General features: G+C 47.5%; 1 long non-coding RNA gene across 1 annotated transcript; it reads right to left on the bottom strand.

Annotated features, from left to right (window-relative positions):
* Positions 1-1661: 1661 nt before the first annotated feature.
* LOC142100160 (uncharacterized) lies at positions 1662-3266 on the bottom strand. The gene is made up of 3 exons (XR_012678745.1): positions 3184-3266; positions 2836-2898; positions 1662-1999 (listed from the first exon to the last, which is right to left on the bottom strand). It is a non-coding gene; the product is annotated as an uncharacterized LOC142100160 (long non-coding RNA).
* Positions 3267-12101: the final 8835 nt, after the last annotated feature.

Genomic DNA, 12101 nt, shown 5'->3' with positions numbered 1-12101 from the left:
AATGAAAGTGGCAGTCTCGAGGAAGGCACAGCAAAGATGAGATGAGACTGTAGTGCACGGAGGCAGCGGATAGTAATCAGCTGGCAGTCACGATGTTAAACACAGGCGAGTTGCAAGCAGGAGACTGTAGTGCACGGAGGCAGCGGATAGTAGCCAGCTGGCAGTCACGATGATGAACACAGGCGAGTTGCAAGCAGGAGACTGTAGTGCACGGAGGCAGCGGATAGTAGCCAGCTGGCAGTCACGATGATGAACACAGGCGAGTTGCAAGCAGGAGACTGTAGTGCACGGAGGCAGCGGATAGGAATCAGCAAACAGCCTTGATGAGAAGCAGGTGAGTGAAGTAAAAGCTGGAGTGCACGGAGGCAGCGGATAGCAATGAGCAAACAGTCACATTGATATAAAATAACGTTGAAGTGGTTTAGAAGACTGTAGTGCACGGAGGCAGCGGATAGGAATCAGCAAACAGTCCTGATGATACAGTTGATGGTAGAAGTGGTTTAGAAGACTGTAGTGCACGGAGGCAGCGGATAGGAATCAGCAAACAGTCCTGATGATACAGTTGATGGTAGAAGTGGTTTAGAAGACTGTAGTGCACGGAGGCAGCGGATAGGAATCAGCAAACAGTCCTGATGATACAGTTGATGGTAGAAGTGGTTTAGAAGACTGTAGTGCACGGAGGCAGCGGATAGGAATCAGCAAACAGTCCTGATGGTACAGTTGATGGTAGAAGTGGTATGGAAACCACAGGAATAGAAGTGGTTTGGAAACCACAGGAATCAGCAGCGCTGAATACACGAGGAATACAGGAACACCTTCAGAGACTCATGAGGAATGAGACTCCAAGATCAGGCCACGTGGTGTTGACCACAGGTGCTTAATATAGGGAGGTTGCCTGATCTGCCAATTGAGTTAAAGGGGTATACACTGAAGTATAGAAAAGGGCTGCGCATGCGCAGACCCTCAGGATGGTGGACGACCACGGTTCCTAAATGTCCGGGAAGAGGCACTCACAGTACGGTGAGTGACATACAGTCTATTTCTTGATGTAACTAAGGTTATGGAACATGCACATACATTACAGGTCATTTCTGAACCAAAAAATCTCCAAAGGGGGACAACGAAAGATCTTTGAAAGATCTTTGAATCAAGGGGACTTCCTGGGACAACAAGGGGCTCCAATAGAAGTCCTTAGGGTCTCTCCAGTTTAAACTCAGTTGCTAGGAAGTGTAGTGGTGGCCCCTGTCTTGTGCGCACAGGACAACTTGTTATTAAACTAGACCTGACCTAGTCCCTAATGATCAACTATGATGAAGTTCTTAATGTTTGAGTTCTAACAGAGGTATGAAAGAAACTGTCACACAGCATAATGATAAAACTATAAGGAAAATAGTCCTACATACACACATACTTTCTGACAATAGCCTGATTTGTGTGACATTGTTTGCACCGGGTGACCAGCGTTAATGCTGGGTGCCATATAGTGGAGTTCTAAGAGGCTGGTCATTAAGTATGTCGCACACAACTTTAGGGAAACTTTGAGAACACGCTTAGTACACTCTCAAACACTTTGTTAACAGTAAGGTTTTGTCAACGGTTTTATGCGTTAACGTTGTTAGCCTGACAATAATGGGTCTGTACACACAAACATTCTGACAAGCGTTCACTTTGCGTCAGTTTCAAGGTTGTATTACACTAGCTACAATAACGGGTAGTTCTATGGTAAAACTCATTCAGTACATAATACTCAATGCCGTAGGGAAGCATATAACAGGCGTGACATTTTACATTGTCCATACATGTTCAGTGAGCATATATGCGATGTCAGTGTGCTTCATTTTTTATTTTCTTATAGATGTAAAGAGGCCACCAGCTGGAGGGTCCTATCCCCCAATAAAGAGATTTATATTATTTGTTAGAAAGTTGTAAAGAATTCCTCTGCATGGAATTCCATATAGTAGAGTTCCATCCGTGCTTCAGTTATCATGGTGACTTGTCCCTAAACAACAGGAAGCAAAAGAAAGAGATGTCATTACACACATACTATACGGGGTGGGGGTTTGGGAAATAAAAATAAGCAACCTGCAATATAAAGGAAAACAAATACATTTTTATAACAGAGACGCTACGAGTACCTGGCAGACCGTGCCAACTTTGACACATACACAACTGACAGCTGATTTATAGCACCAGCTCTTGGGAAGTATTAAGTACTATTGGACAACTTCTTGGTCAGGGCTATAATATGGCAAAGTTAAGAATCTAGATGAGGAGACTCATAGTAAAACAAACATCCTCAAAGCATAGAAAAGCATGTGTTAAGATAGTTACCATTTAATCTTTCATATATACATGACTTTATCTGTGTAAGTGCTCATAGACATGTGGCGTTAGTGTTAGGCAGTCACAGAGGAGGGCTGGCAGACTTAAGCCCGGGGGGCAAGCACACAGCACTGGCCCATAAGTAGCGGCACATCCTTAAAGGGTGGTTTTTGGTACAATATATATTTATCTATATACAAAGAGTCTGTTTGTGTTGCTTAATCCATATATATATATATTTATGCCCAGGCCCAGAGCTGGATTAAGGCTCTGGGGGGCCTAGGCACTTTAGACAGGGTAACCCCCTATGATGTAGCATGGTTATCATTTTAGAGAAAAATACACAGACAATACTGTGAGCACTACTGTTAGGTGCACACAGCTCTGCCTTCACGAGCAGTACACGGTGAAGTGGGACATACCTCCCAACTGTCCAAAGCGAAATGGTCACCCAAATTCGGGACTGTCCCACCAGATTCAGGACAGTTGGCAGACTGTCCTGGTCTCTCCTACCTGTTCTTGTCACTGTCACCACTTGTGGCTGCTGGTTACTTTAGCTCTGGATCCTTGGAGGCCCTATTTGGTAAAAAAAAAATAATGGGTACATTAAATTTAGAAAACGTCAACAATCCCTGGCATTAAATCAATATATCACCCACATTTTATAATTAGGCCCCCCTTCTGCCCACATGCTTTAGTCACACATGCCCCCTCTGCCCCCAGCACCTTTAGCCATACATGCCCCCCTCTGCCCCAGCACCTTTAGTCACACATGTCCCCCTCTGCCCCGAGCACCCTTAGCCACACATGCCCCCCTCTGGCCCAGCACCTTTACACACACTAACTCCCCCTTCCTCTTACCTTTTTCTACACTAGTGGCTCCAGGGACAGAGAGAACTGCTGCAGCTCCTGCACACTGACCATAGAGATCCATCAGCCCCGCCTACACTTCCTACCATGTGACCACTGCGGTCACATGACCTGGTGATGTAGCTGCTACTGAGATGCGATGGAGACAGCCTTTGCGGTCTGTGCAGGGGCTGTCACATCGCAGAGTACTCACTGCGGGGGCATCATACATTCACAGAATACTAGAAGTTGTAGTACAATATTCTGTGAATGAATGATGCGGCTGCAGTGAGTACTACACGATGTGACAGCCCCTGCACAGACCATAAAGGCTGTCTCCATCGCATTACCACTGGACCACCAGGCGGCCCAAAATAGAATTCTATCGTCCGGATGCTCCCCGGCCCATCCCGCCCCTGGGCAGTCAGCATGTGCTCTTGAAGCCAAGTAACCACATTGTAATGTTCTTAGCCCAAAAATAATGTAAGTAACTGGAACTGTACACCAAACATTCTGACAGTCGTGCACTTTGCATCAGTTTCAACGTTACATTACACTAGCTACAATAACGTTTACTCCTATGCAGGGGCGGATCTAGAGAATACTGCTACCCGGGGCGATGTAGGGGGGGGGGGGGGGGGATTTAGGCCCCGCCCCTTTTTGACATCTGAGGCTACCGGCGGCTGCATACTATGTGCAGTTCCGTTCAGCAGTGACAGGCAGGGACAGTGTGCTGCCCGGATGCTCTGACAGTGGCGGATCCAGGGGGGGGGGGGATCCGCCACTGCTCCTATGGGAAAGCTCATTCAGTACCTAGTACCAGAGCCGGATTTACACCTCATGGGGCCCTAGGCAAGATATCGGTTTGGGCCCCCCCCTTCACACACACAGTGGCCCCTCACACACACACAGTGGCCCCTCACACACACATAATATACGCACGCAGTGGCCCCTCACACACACATAATATACGCACGCAGTGGCTCCTCACACACATACACACAATACACGCACGCAGTGGCCCCTCACACACACACAATACACGGACGCAGTGGACACACACACACACAATACACGCACTCAGTGGCCCCTCACACACACACATAATACACGGACGCAGTGGGGGCACACACACATAATACACGGACGCAGTAGGGACACACACACATAATACATGGACGCAGTGGGGACACACACAATACACGCACGCAGTGGCCCCTCACACACACATAATACACGGACGCAGTGGGGACACACACACATAATACACGGACGCAGTGGGGACACACACACATAATACACGGACGCAGTGGGGACACACACATAATACACGGATGCAGTGGGGACACACACACACATAATACACGGATGCAGTGGGGGCACACACACATAATACACGGACGCAGTGGGGACACATACACATAATACACGGATGCAGTGGGGACACATAATACACGGATGCAGTGGGGACACACACACATAATACACGGACGCAGTGGGGACACACACACATAATACATGGACGCAGTGGGGACACACACACAATACATGGACACAGTGGGGACACACACACACACACAATACCAGGACGCAGTGGGGGGACACACGCACTTAATATACTACCCCACCCCTCCCCCAATTTACCTTTTTCTTTGTAGGAGCTGTGGAGTATTCATCCCCTTCACACATGGGACGGCACTTGTGATGTAGTGCATGTCCCATGTGAGACACTGCAGGCCACACAGAGGAGGGAGGGAGGAGACCAGCCACCACACTAGCCCCATGTGGCCCCTCCCCCGACTCGCGGCACCCAACCCCCCCTCCCCCAATTCGCGGTACCCCCCCTCCCCCCCGCACGAGTCCTGCGGGGGGGAGGGGGGGTGCCACCCGAGAGCCGCTAGGCCCTAGGCAGGTGCCTAGGTTGCCTAGCGGTAAATCCGGCCCTGCCTAGTACTCTTTGCCATAGGGAAGAATATAATAATCATGACATTTTACATTGTCCATACATGTACATTGAGCATATATGTGATGTCATAATGTCAGTATACTTAATTATTTACTTTCTGATAGATATAAAGAGGCCGCCAGCTGGAGGGTCCTAACCCCATTGGAGATATTTATATTATTTTATAGAAAGTTGTAAAAAATACCTCTGGGTGAATTTCCAGATAACACACTTCTGTCCATGTCTCACTTATAATGATTACTTGCCCCTAAACAACAGGAAACAGAAGAAAGACATTTCATTAAACACATACTGTAGGGGTGCGTGGGAAATACAAATAAACAACCCTCAATATAAAAAAAGCAAATATATTTTCATAACAGAGACAGACTACTTGTACCTGGCAGACCATGCCAACTTTGACATTGTCACGGGCACTAGGAGTCTTTACCCAGGGATCACCAGGTGATAGGCTTACCAGAGCAGTATAGGTGGTATTATGGTACTCTGGTAGCAGGGTGATCACGGAACAGGAAATAGCAGATGATGAGATGCTCAGGAAAGTCTATGACTAGCAGCACTGGCAATATGGAGGTAGTAATACACGAGGAACTGTATGGACAAAGGACACGTGAAGGTAGTCAGTGGTCTGCGGTAGCAAGTTGTACCACTGCTATAGTGAGGAGGAATGTCCAGCAGAAACGAGGAGGTGATGAGAGTCAGCGGTCTGCGGATAGCAAGTTGTACCACTGCTATGTGAGAGGATACTGGAACGGGTGAAACTGTAAACAGGAGTCAGTGGTCTGCCACTAGCAAGTTGTACCACTGAATATATATGTGAGGAGGTGCACGGGGAGAGACTGCAACACAATATATACACGGGCACCTTGACTTTGATCCACAGTAATATGCACAATATAAATGTATAAATGACTGAACAACACTGCCAATATAGAAAGTCTCTTGAAGTAATCCAGCATGAGATAACACAGTCAATGATGGCAATAGACTCAGCGGATAGTACACTCCAGAGGAGAACCAACACAGTCCAGCAAGGTATGCAATACACAGCACAGTCAATGGGAAGTATGCATACCGTGGTTCAGGAGAAGGCAGTCAGACAGAAGTGCAGAGATACCTGAACGGCAGGAGGCCGGCAGGATGCAAAGTCCCTGGATGGGTGAAGCGGTGGTCTAGCAGGTGCAGCGCACAGGTAGGTAGACCAGCAGGGAACCCAGGAAGGCGTGGAGAGCGGATCAGCAGTAGATGGATGCGTAGCGCTGAGAAGTAACAGCAGCGGGTCTCTGCGGGAACACGGAGGTAGCCAATAGCAACCAGCAGGTGCAGTAACGATGGGGCACCAGAGCAGAGTTGAACTGGAACAGATGATCACGGAGAGTAGCGGGTAGCAATAGTGGCAGCAGACTCAAGGAAACACGGGAGAGTTGACAAGGGCTGAAGACTGAAGCGCACAGAGGCGGCGGATAGGAATCAGCTAAACAGTCACGATGAAACACAGACGGGTTGCAGGTTGAAGACTGTAGTGCACGGAGGCAGCGGATAGGAATCAGCTAGCAGTCACGATGATGAAACACAGACGAGTTGCAGGTTGAAGACTGTAGTGCACGGAGGCAGCGGATAGAAATCAGCCAAACAGTCACGATGATGAAACACAGACGAGTTGCAGGTTGAAGCCTGTAGTGCACGGAGGCAGCGGATAGGAATCAGCTGGCAGTCACAATCATGAACAGGTGAGTGGATGTGAATGAAAGACTGTAGTGCACGGAGGCAGCGGATAGGCATCAGCTAACAGTCCCAATGATACAAGGTAGAGTTGAAGTGGTTAGAAGACTGTAGTGCACGGAGGCAGCGGATAGGAATCAGCTCACAGTCACGATGATACAGTAGATGGTAGAAGTGGTATGGGAACCACAGTAGTAGAAGTGGTTTGGAAACCACAGAGGTAGAAGTGGTTTGGAAACCACAGGAATCAGCTGGGCTGAAAAAACGAGGAAACACAGGAACACCTTCAGAGACTCATGGGGAATGAGACTCCAAGATCAGGCAATGTGGTGATGACCACAGGTGCTTAATATAGGGAGGTTGCCTGATCTGCCAATTAAGTTAAAGGAACATACACTGGAGGTATAGAAAGGGCTGCGCATGCGCAGTCCCTCAGGATGGAGGACGGCCACGGTTCCTAAATGTCCGGGAAGAAGCACTCACAGTCCGGTGAGTGACAGTACCCCCCCTTTTAAAGGTGGGCACAGAACGCCTGGAACCGGGCTTGTCCGGATTTTTGGAATAAAACTTCTTCAGAAGGGCAGGAGCATTAAGATCTTCAGCTTTGATCCATGAACGCTCTTCAGGACCAAAGCCCTTCCAATGAACGAGGAAACGGAGGACTCCTCGCGAAATTTTTGCATCCAATACCTCAGTAATCTCGAAATCCTCCTCCTGATGAACTTGAACTGGCTGCGGTGCTGAGGGAGGAGTCGAGAAACGGTTGATGATGAGAGGTTTGAGCAAGGACACATGGAAGGCATTGGAAATCCGAAGATTCTTAGGAAGAAGAAGTTTAACACATACTGGATTGATAACTTGAATGATCCTATATGGACCAATAAAACGAGGGGCGAATTTCATAGATGGAACCTTCAAACGAATATTTTTGGTAGATAACCAGACACGATCTCCAATTTTTAGTGGTGGAATAGCCCGCCTCTTCTTATCTGCGAAAGACTTATATTTATTAGATGTCTTCTTTAAACAGGTTTTGACCTGAGACCAGATATTTTTGAAGGTTTGACAAGCAGTCTCCACAGCAGGAACTTGGGTGGGCGGGAGGGCAGGAAATTCCGGAAAAGACGGATGGTGACCGTAGACCACAAAGAATGGAGTTTTGGATGATGACTCATGGTACATGTTGTTATGGGCGAATTCAGCCCAAGGGAGCAATTCTACCCAGTTGTCTTGGTTGGCTGAAGAGAACATCCTAATAAAAGTCTCAAGATCTTGATTGACTCGTTCCGTTTGTCCGTTAGATTGCGGATGGTAAGACGATGAGAGTGCTAATCGTATGCCCAAGGTTTTACAAAGGGCCCGCCAGAATCTGGAAACGAATTGTACTCCTCTATCCGACACAATCTCAGACGGACATCCATGGATGCGGAAGATTTCTTTAATGAAATGTTCAGCCAGAGTAGACGAGGAAGGTAAACCGGACAGAGGGACGAAATGGGCCATCTTCGAAAATCTGTCTACCACTACCCAAATAGTATTGTGATTCTTACTTGGTGGCAAATCAGTAACGAAATCCATACTAATATGGGTCCAAGGCTTGGACGGAATGGGTAGTGGTCGCAGCAACCCTGCTGGAGTTCTGCGGGAGGATTTGAACTGAGAACATAAATCACAGGAAGCAATAAACTCTTTGACGTCTCTCCTCATTGAAGGCCACCAGTAACTACGAGAGAGAATCTCAAAGGTCTTGTGTTCACCGGCGTGTCCAGAAAAACGAGAGGCATGGAACCACGAAAGGATTTTCCTCCTCAGAGTAGGAGGCACAAGGGTCTTCCCAAATGGTAGCATTTTGGTGGATGAAGCAGCCAGAGAAATACATTTGGGGTCTAGAATAGCATGGTTGGGAACCTCTTCTACATCAGAGGACGTCACAAAAGCTCGAGATAGAGCGTCAGCTTTCTTGTTCTTAGCGGCTGGTTTGAAGGTTATAATTAATTCAAAACGGGAAAAGAAAAGAGACCATCTTGCTTGACGAGGGTTCAAGCATTGAGCAGATTGCAAATATGACAAGTTCTTATGATCCGTGAAGATCGTCACCGGATGGCGAGCTCCTTCCAACAAGTATCTCCATTCCTCTAATGCAGCTTTGATGGCCAGCAACTCCTTGTCCCCGATAGTATAATTTTTCTCTGCGGGCAGAAGACCCCGAGAGTAGAAGGCACAAGGATGTAATTTTTGTTGCTCCGAGCGTTGGGAGAGAATAGCTCCTAAGCCCACATTAGAGGCATCTACTTCTAGGAAGAAGGGGAGTGTCACATCAGGCTGTCGCAGAATGGGAGCAGACGAGAAGGCCTCTTTGAGGATTTGAAAGGCTTGGAGAGCCTCAGATGACCATTGCTTAGTATTAGCCCCTTTCCGAGTTAGGGCCACAATGGGAGATGCAATGGATGAAAAGTCTTGAATGAAGCGTCTATAGTAATTGGCAAAACCTAAAAAACGCTGGATGGCACGAAGAGTAGTTGGCTGAGGCCAATGTAGTACAGCATTTACTTTGTCTGGATCCATCTTCAGGCCAACTCCGGAAACTATATACCCCAAGAATGGAATCTGGGGTAACTCGAATGAACATTTTTCCAATTTACAGAACAACGAGTTTTTCCGTAGTCTGGAGAGGACATCTGCCACATGTTGGTGATGAGAAGGCAGGTCCTGTGAGAAGATCAATATGTCGTCTAGGTAGACAACGACACATACATATAATAAGTCCCGAAAGATCTCATTGATGAAACCCTGGAAAACAGCGGGGGCATTACACAGCCCGAAGGGCATTACTAAATATTCGTAATGCCCATCTCTGGTGTTAAACGCGGTCTTCCATTCGTCACCGGAACGGATTCTAATTAAATTGTAAGCACCACGAAGATCCAACTTAGTAAATATCCGAGCTCCCTTGATGCGATCAAATAGCTCAGTGATCAGCGGAATGGGATACCGATTCTTGATAGTAATGGCGTTGAGTCCACGAAAATCTATACAAGGGCGTAATGATCCATCCTTTTTTTTTGACGAAGAAGAACCCAGCTCCAGCGGGAGAGGTGGAAGGTCGAATGAACCCACGCTGGAGATTCTCCTGTATGTACTCAGATGTGGCTTGAGTTTCAGGTAACGAGAGAGGATAGACCCGACCCCTGGGAGGAGTCTTGCCAGGTAGAAGGTCGATCGGACAATCCCAAGAACGATGAGGAGGAAGACGTTCAGACTGAGCTTTATCAAACACATCGGCAAATGAAGCATACTGAGGAGGGAGTCCCGGGGAGGAAGATGAGATGGAAGATCGCTGTACTTTAAGAGGAATAACTTGAGAGAGACAACGATGGTGACATTCAGACCCCCAAGACGTAACTTGAGGGGTGCGCCAGTCAATCTGGGGAGAGTGACACTGAAGCCATGGAAGGCCTAAGACAATCGGACTTGTCGTAACTGGAAGAATTAAAAACGAAATTTCTTCATGGTGTAGTACACCAATCTGAAGGGTTACTGGAGACGTACTCTGGGTGATGAGACCATTGATGAGGCGTGATCCATCTATAGCCGTCACAGTAATGGGTGTTTTTAAAGTGATCACTGGTAGGGACCATTGATTCACTAGTGATTTAGAAATGAAATTTCCTGCTGCTCCGGAATCAATCAATGCCTGTGACTCAAAGGATTTGGTAGCAAAGGAAATCGTAACATCAAAAGCGCAGACTTTAGATTTCATAGACAATGGAGAGGACTCCAGGGACCCTAACTTCACCTCTCCAGAACTAGTTAGGGCCTGGCATTTCCCGATCTCTTAGGGCAAGAGCTGAGCATATGCGTGGAATCAGCACAATAGATACAGAGTCTATTCTTTACTCTTCGTTTCCTTTCCTCTGAAGATAATTTGGAACGTCCTATCTCCATGGGAATCACAGAGGATGGAGCTGGACGAAATTGAGGGTTTAAACGAAGAGGTGCTTTGACAGCTGTTGTTTTCTCAGACTCTCTTTCACGAAATCTCATATCTACACGATGGCAAAGAGAGATCAAATCTTCTAGTGACGAAGGAAGCTCTTGGGTAGTCAGTGCATCTTTAATTTTATCGGAGAGCCCCTGCCAGAAGGCGGCAACTAATGCTTCAGTGTTCCACTGAAGTTCAGAGGCTAAGATCCTAAATTGAATGACATACTGTCCTACTGTATGGGAGCCTTGTCGCAAACGAAGAATGCTGGAAGCAGCGGAGGTCACACGACCTGGTTCATCGAACACACTTCGGAACGTGGAAATGAATTTGGCACTATCTTGTAGAATTGGATCGTTTCTTTCCCACAGGGGGGAGGCCCAAGCCAGGGCTTGTCCCGAAAACAATGAGATAAGATAGGCCACTCTGGAACGATGGGTAGAAAAATTTTGAGGTTGGAGTTCAAAATGGACTGAACATTGGTTAAGGAAACCTCTACAAGTTTTGGGGTCCCCGTCATATTTTGACGGAGTAGGCAGGTGAAGCGTAGGAGCTGTAGACACCTGGGATGGCACTGGGGAAACGGAGGAAAGCACAGGAGCTTCAATATTAGCTGTAACAGTCTGTCCAGATGTTCCTTGGGAGGTTAATGATTGGTAACATTGAAGTAACAGCTGTTGGCGAGCATCCTGTTGCTCCACACGGCTGACCAGATGCTGCAGCATCTCTTTAGCGGTAGGTTCCGTATCTGGGTCTGTCATGGCCTGATCTTACTGTCACGGGCACTAGGAGTCTTTACCCAGGGATCACCAGGTGATAGGCTTACCAGAGCAGTATAGGTGGTATTATGGTACTCTGGTAGCAGGGTGATCACGGAACAGGAAATAGCAGATGATGAGATGCTCAGGAAAGTCTATGACTAGCAGCACTGGCAATATGGAGGTAGTAATACACGAGGAACTGTATGGACAAAGGACACGTGAAGGTAGTCAGTGGTCTGCGGTAGCAAGTTGTACCACTGCTATAGTGAGGAGGAATGTCCAACAGAAACGAGGAGGTGATGAGAGTCAGCGGTCTGCGGATAGCAAGTTGTACCACTGCTATGTGAGAGGATACTGGAACGGGTGAAACTGTAAACAGGAGTCAGTGGTCTGCCACTAGCAAGTTGTACCACTGAATATATATGTGAGGAGGTGCACGGGGAGAGACTGCAACACAATATATACACGGGCACCTTGACTTTGATCCACAGTAATATGC

This window comes from Mixophyes fleayi, chromosome 8 (assembly GCF_038048845.1).
Source record: "Mixophyes fleayi isolate aMixFle1 chromosome 8, aMixFle1.hap1, whole genome shotgun sequence".
Lineage (NCBI taxonomy): Eukaryota > Metazoa > Chordata > Amphibia > Anura > Limnodynastidae > Mixophyes > Mixophyes fleayi.
This window is presented reverse-complemented; position numbering and strand designations above follow the sequence as displayed.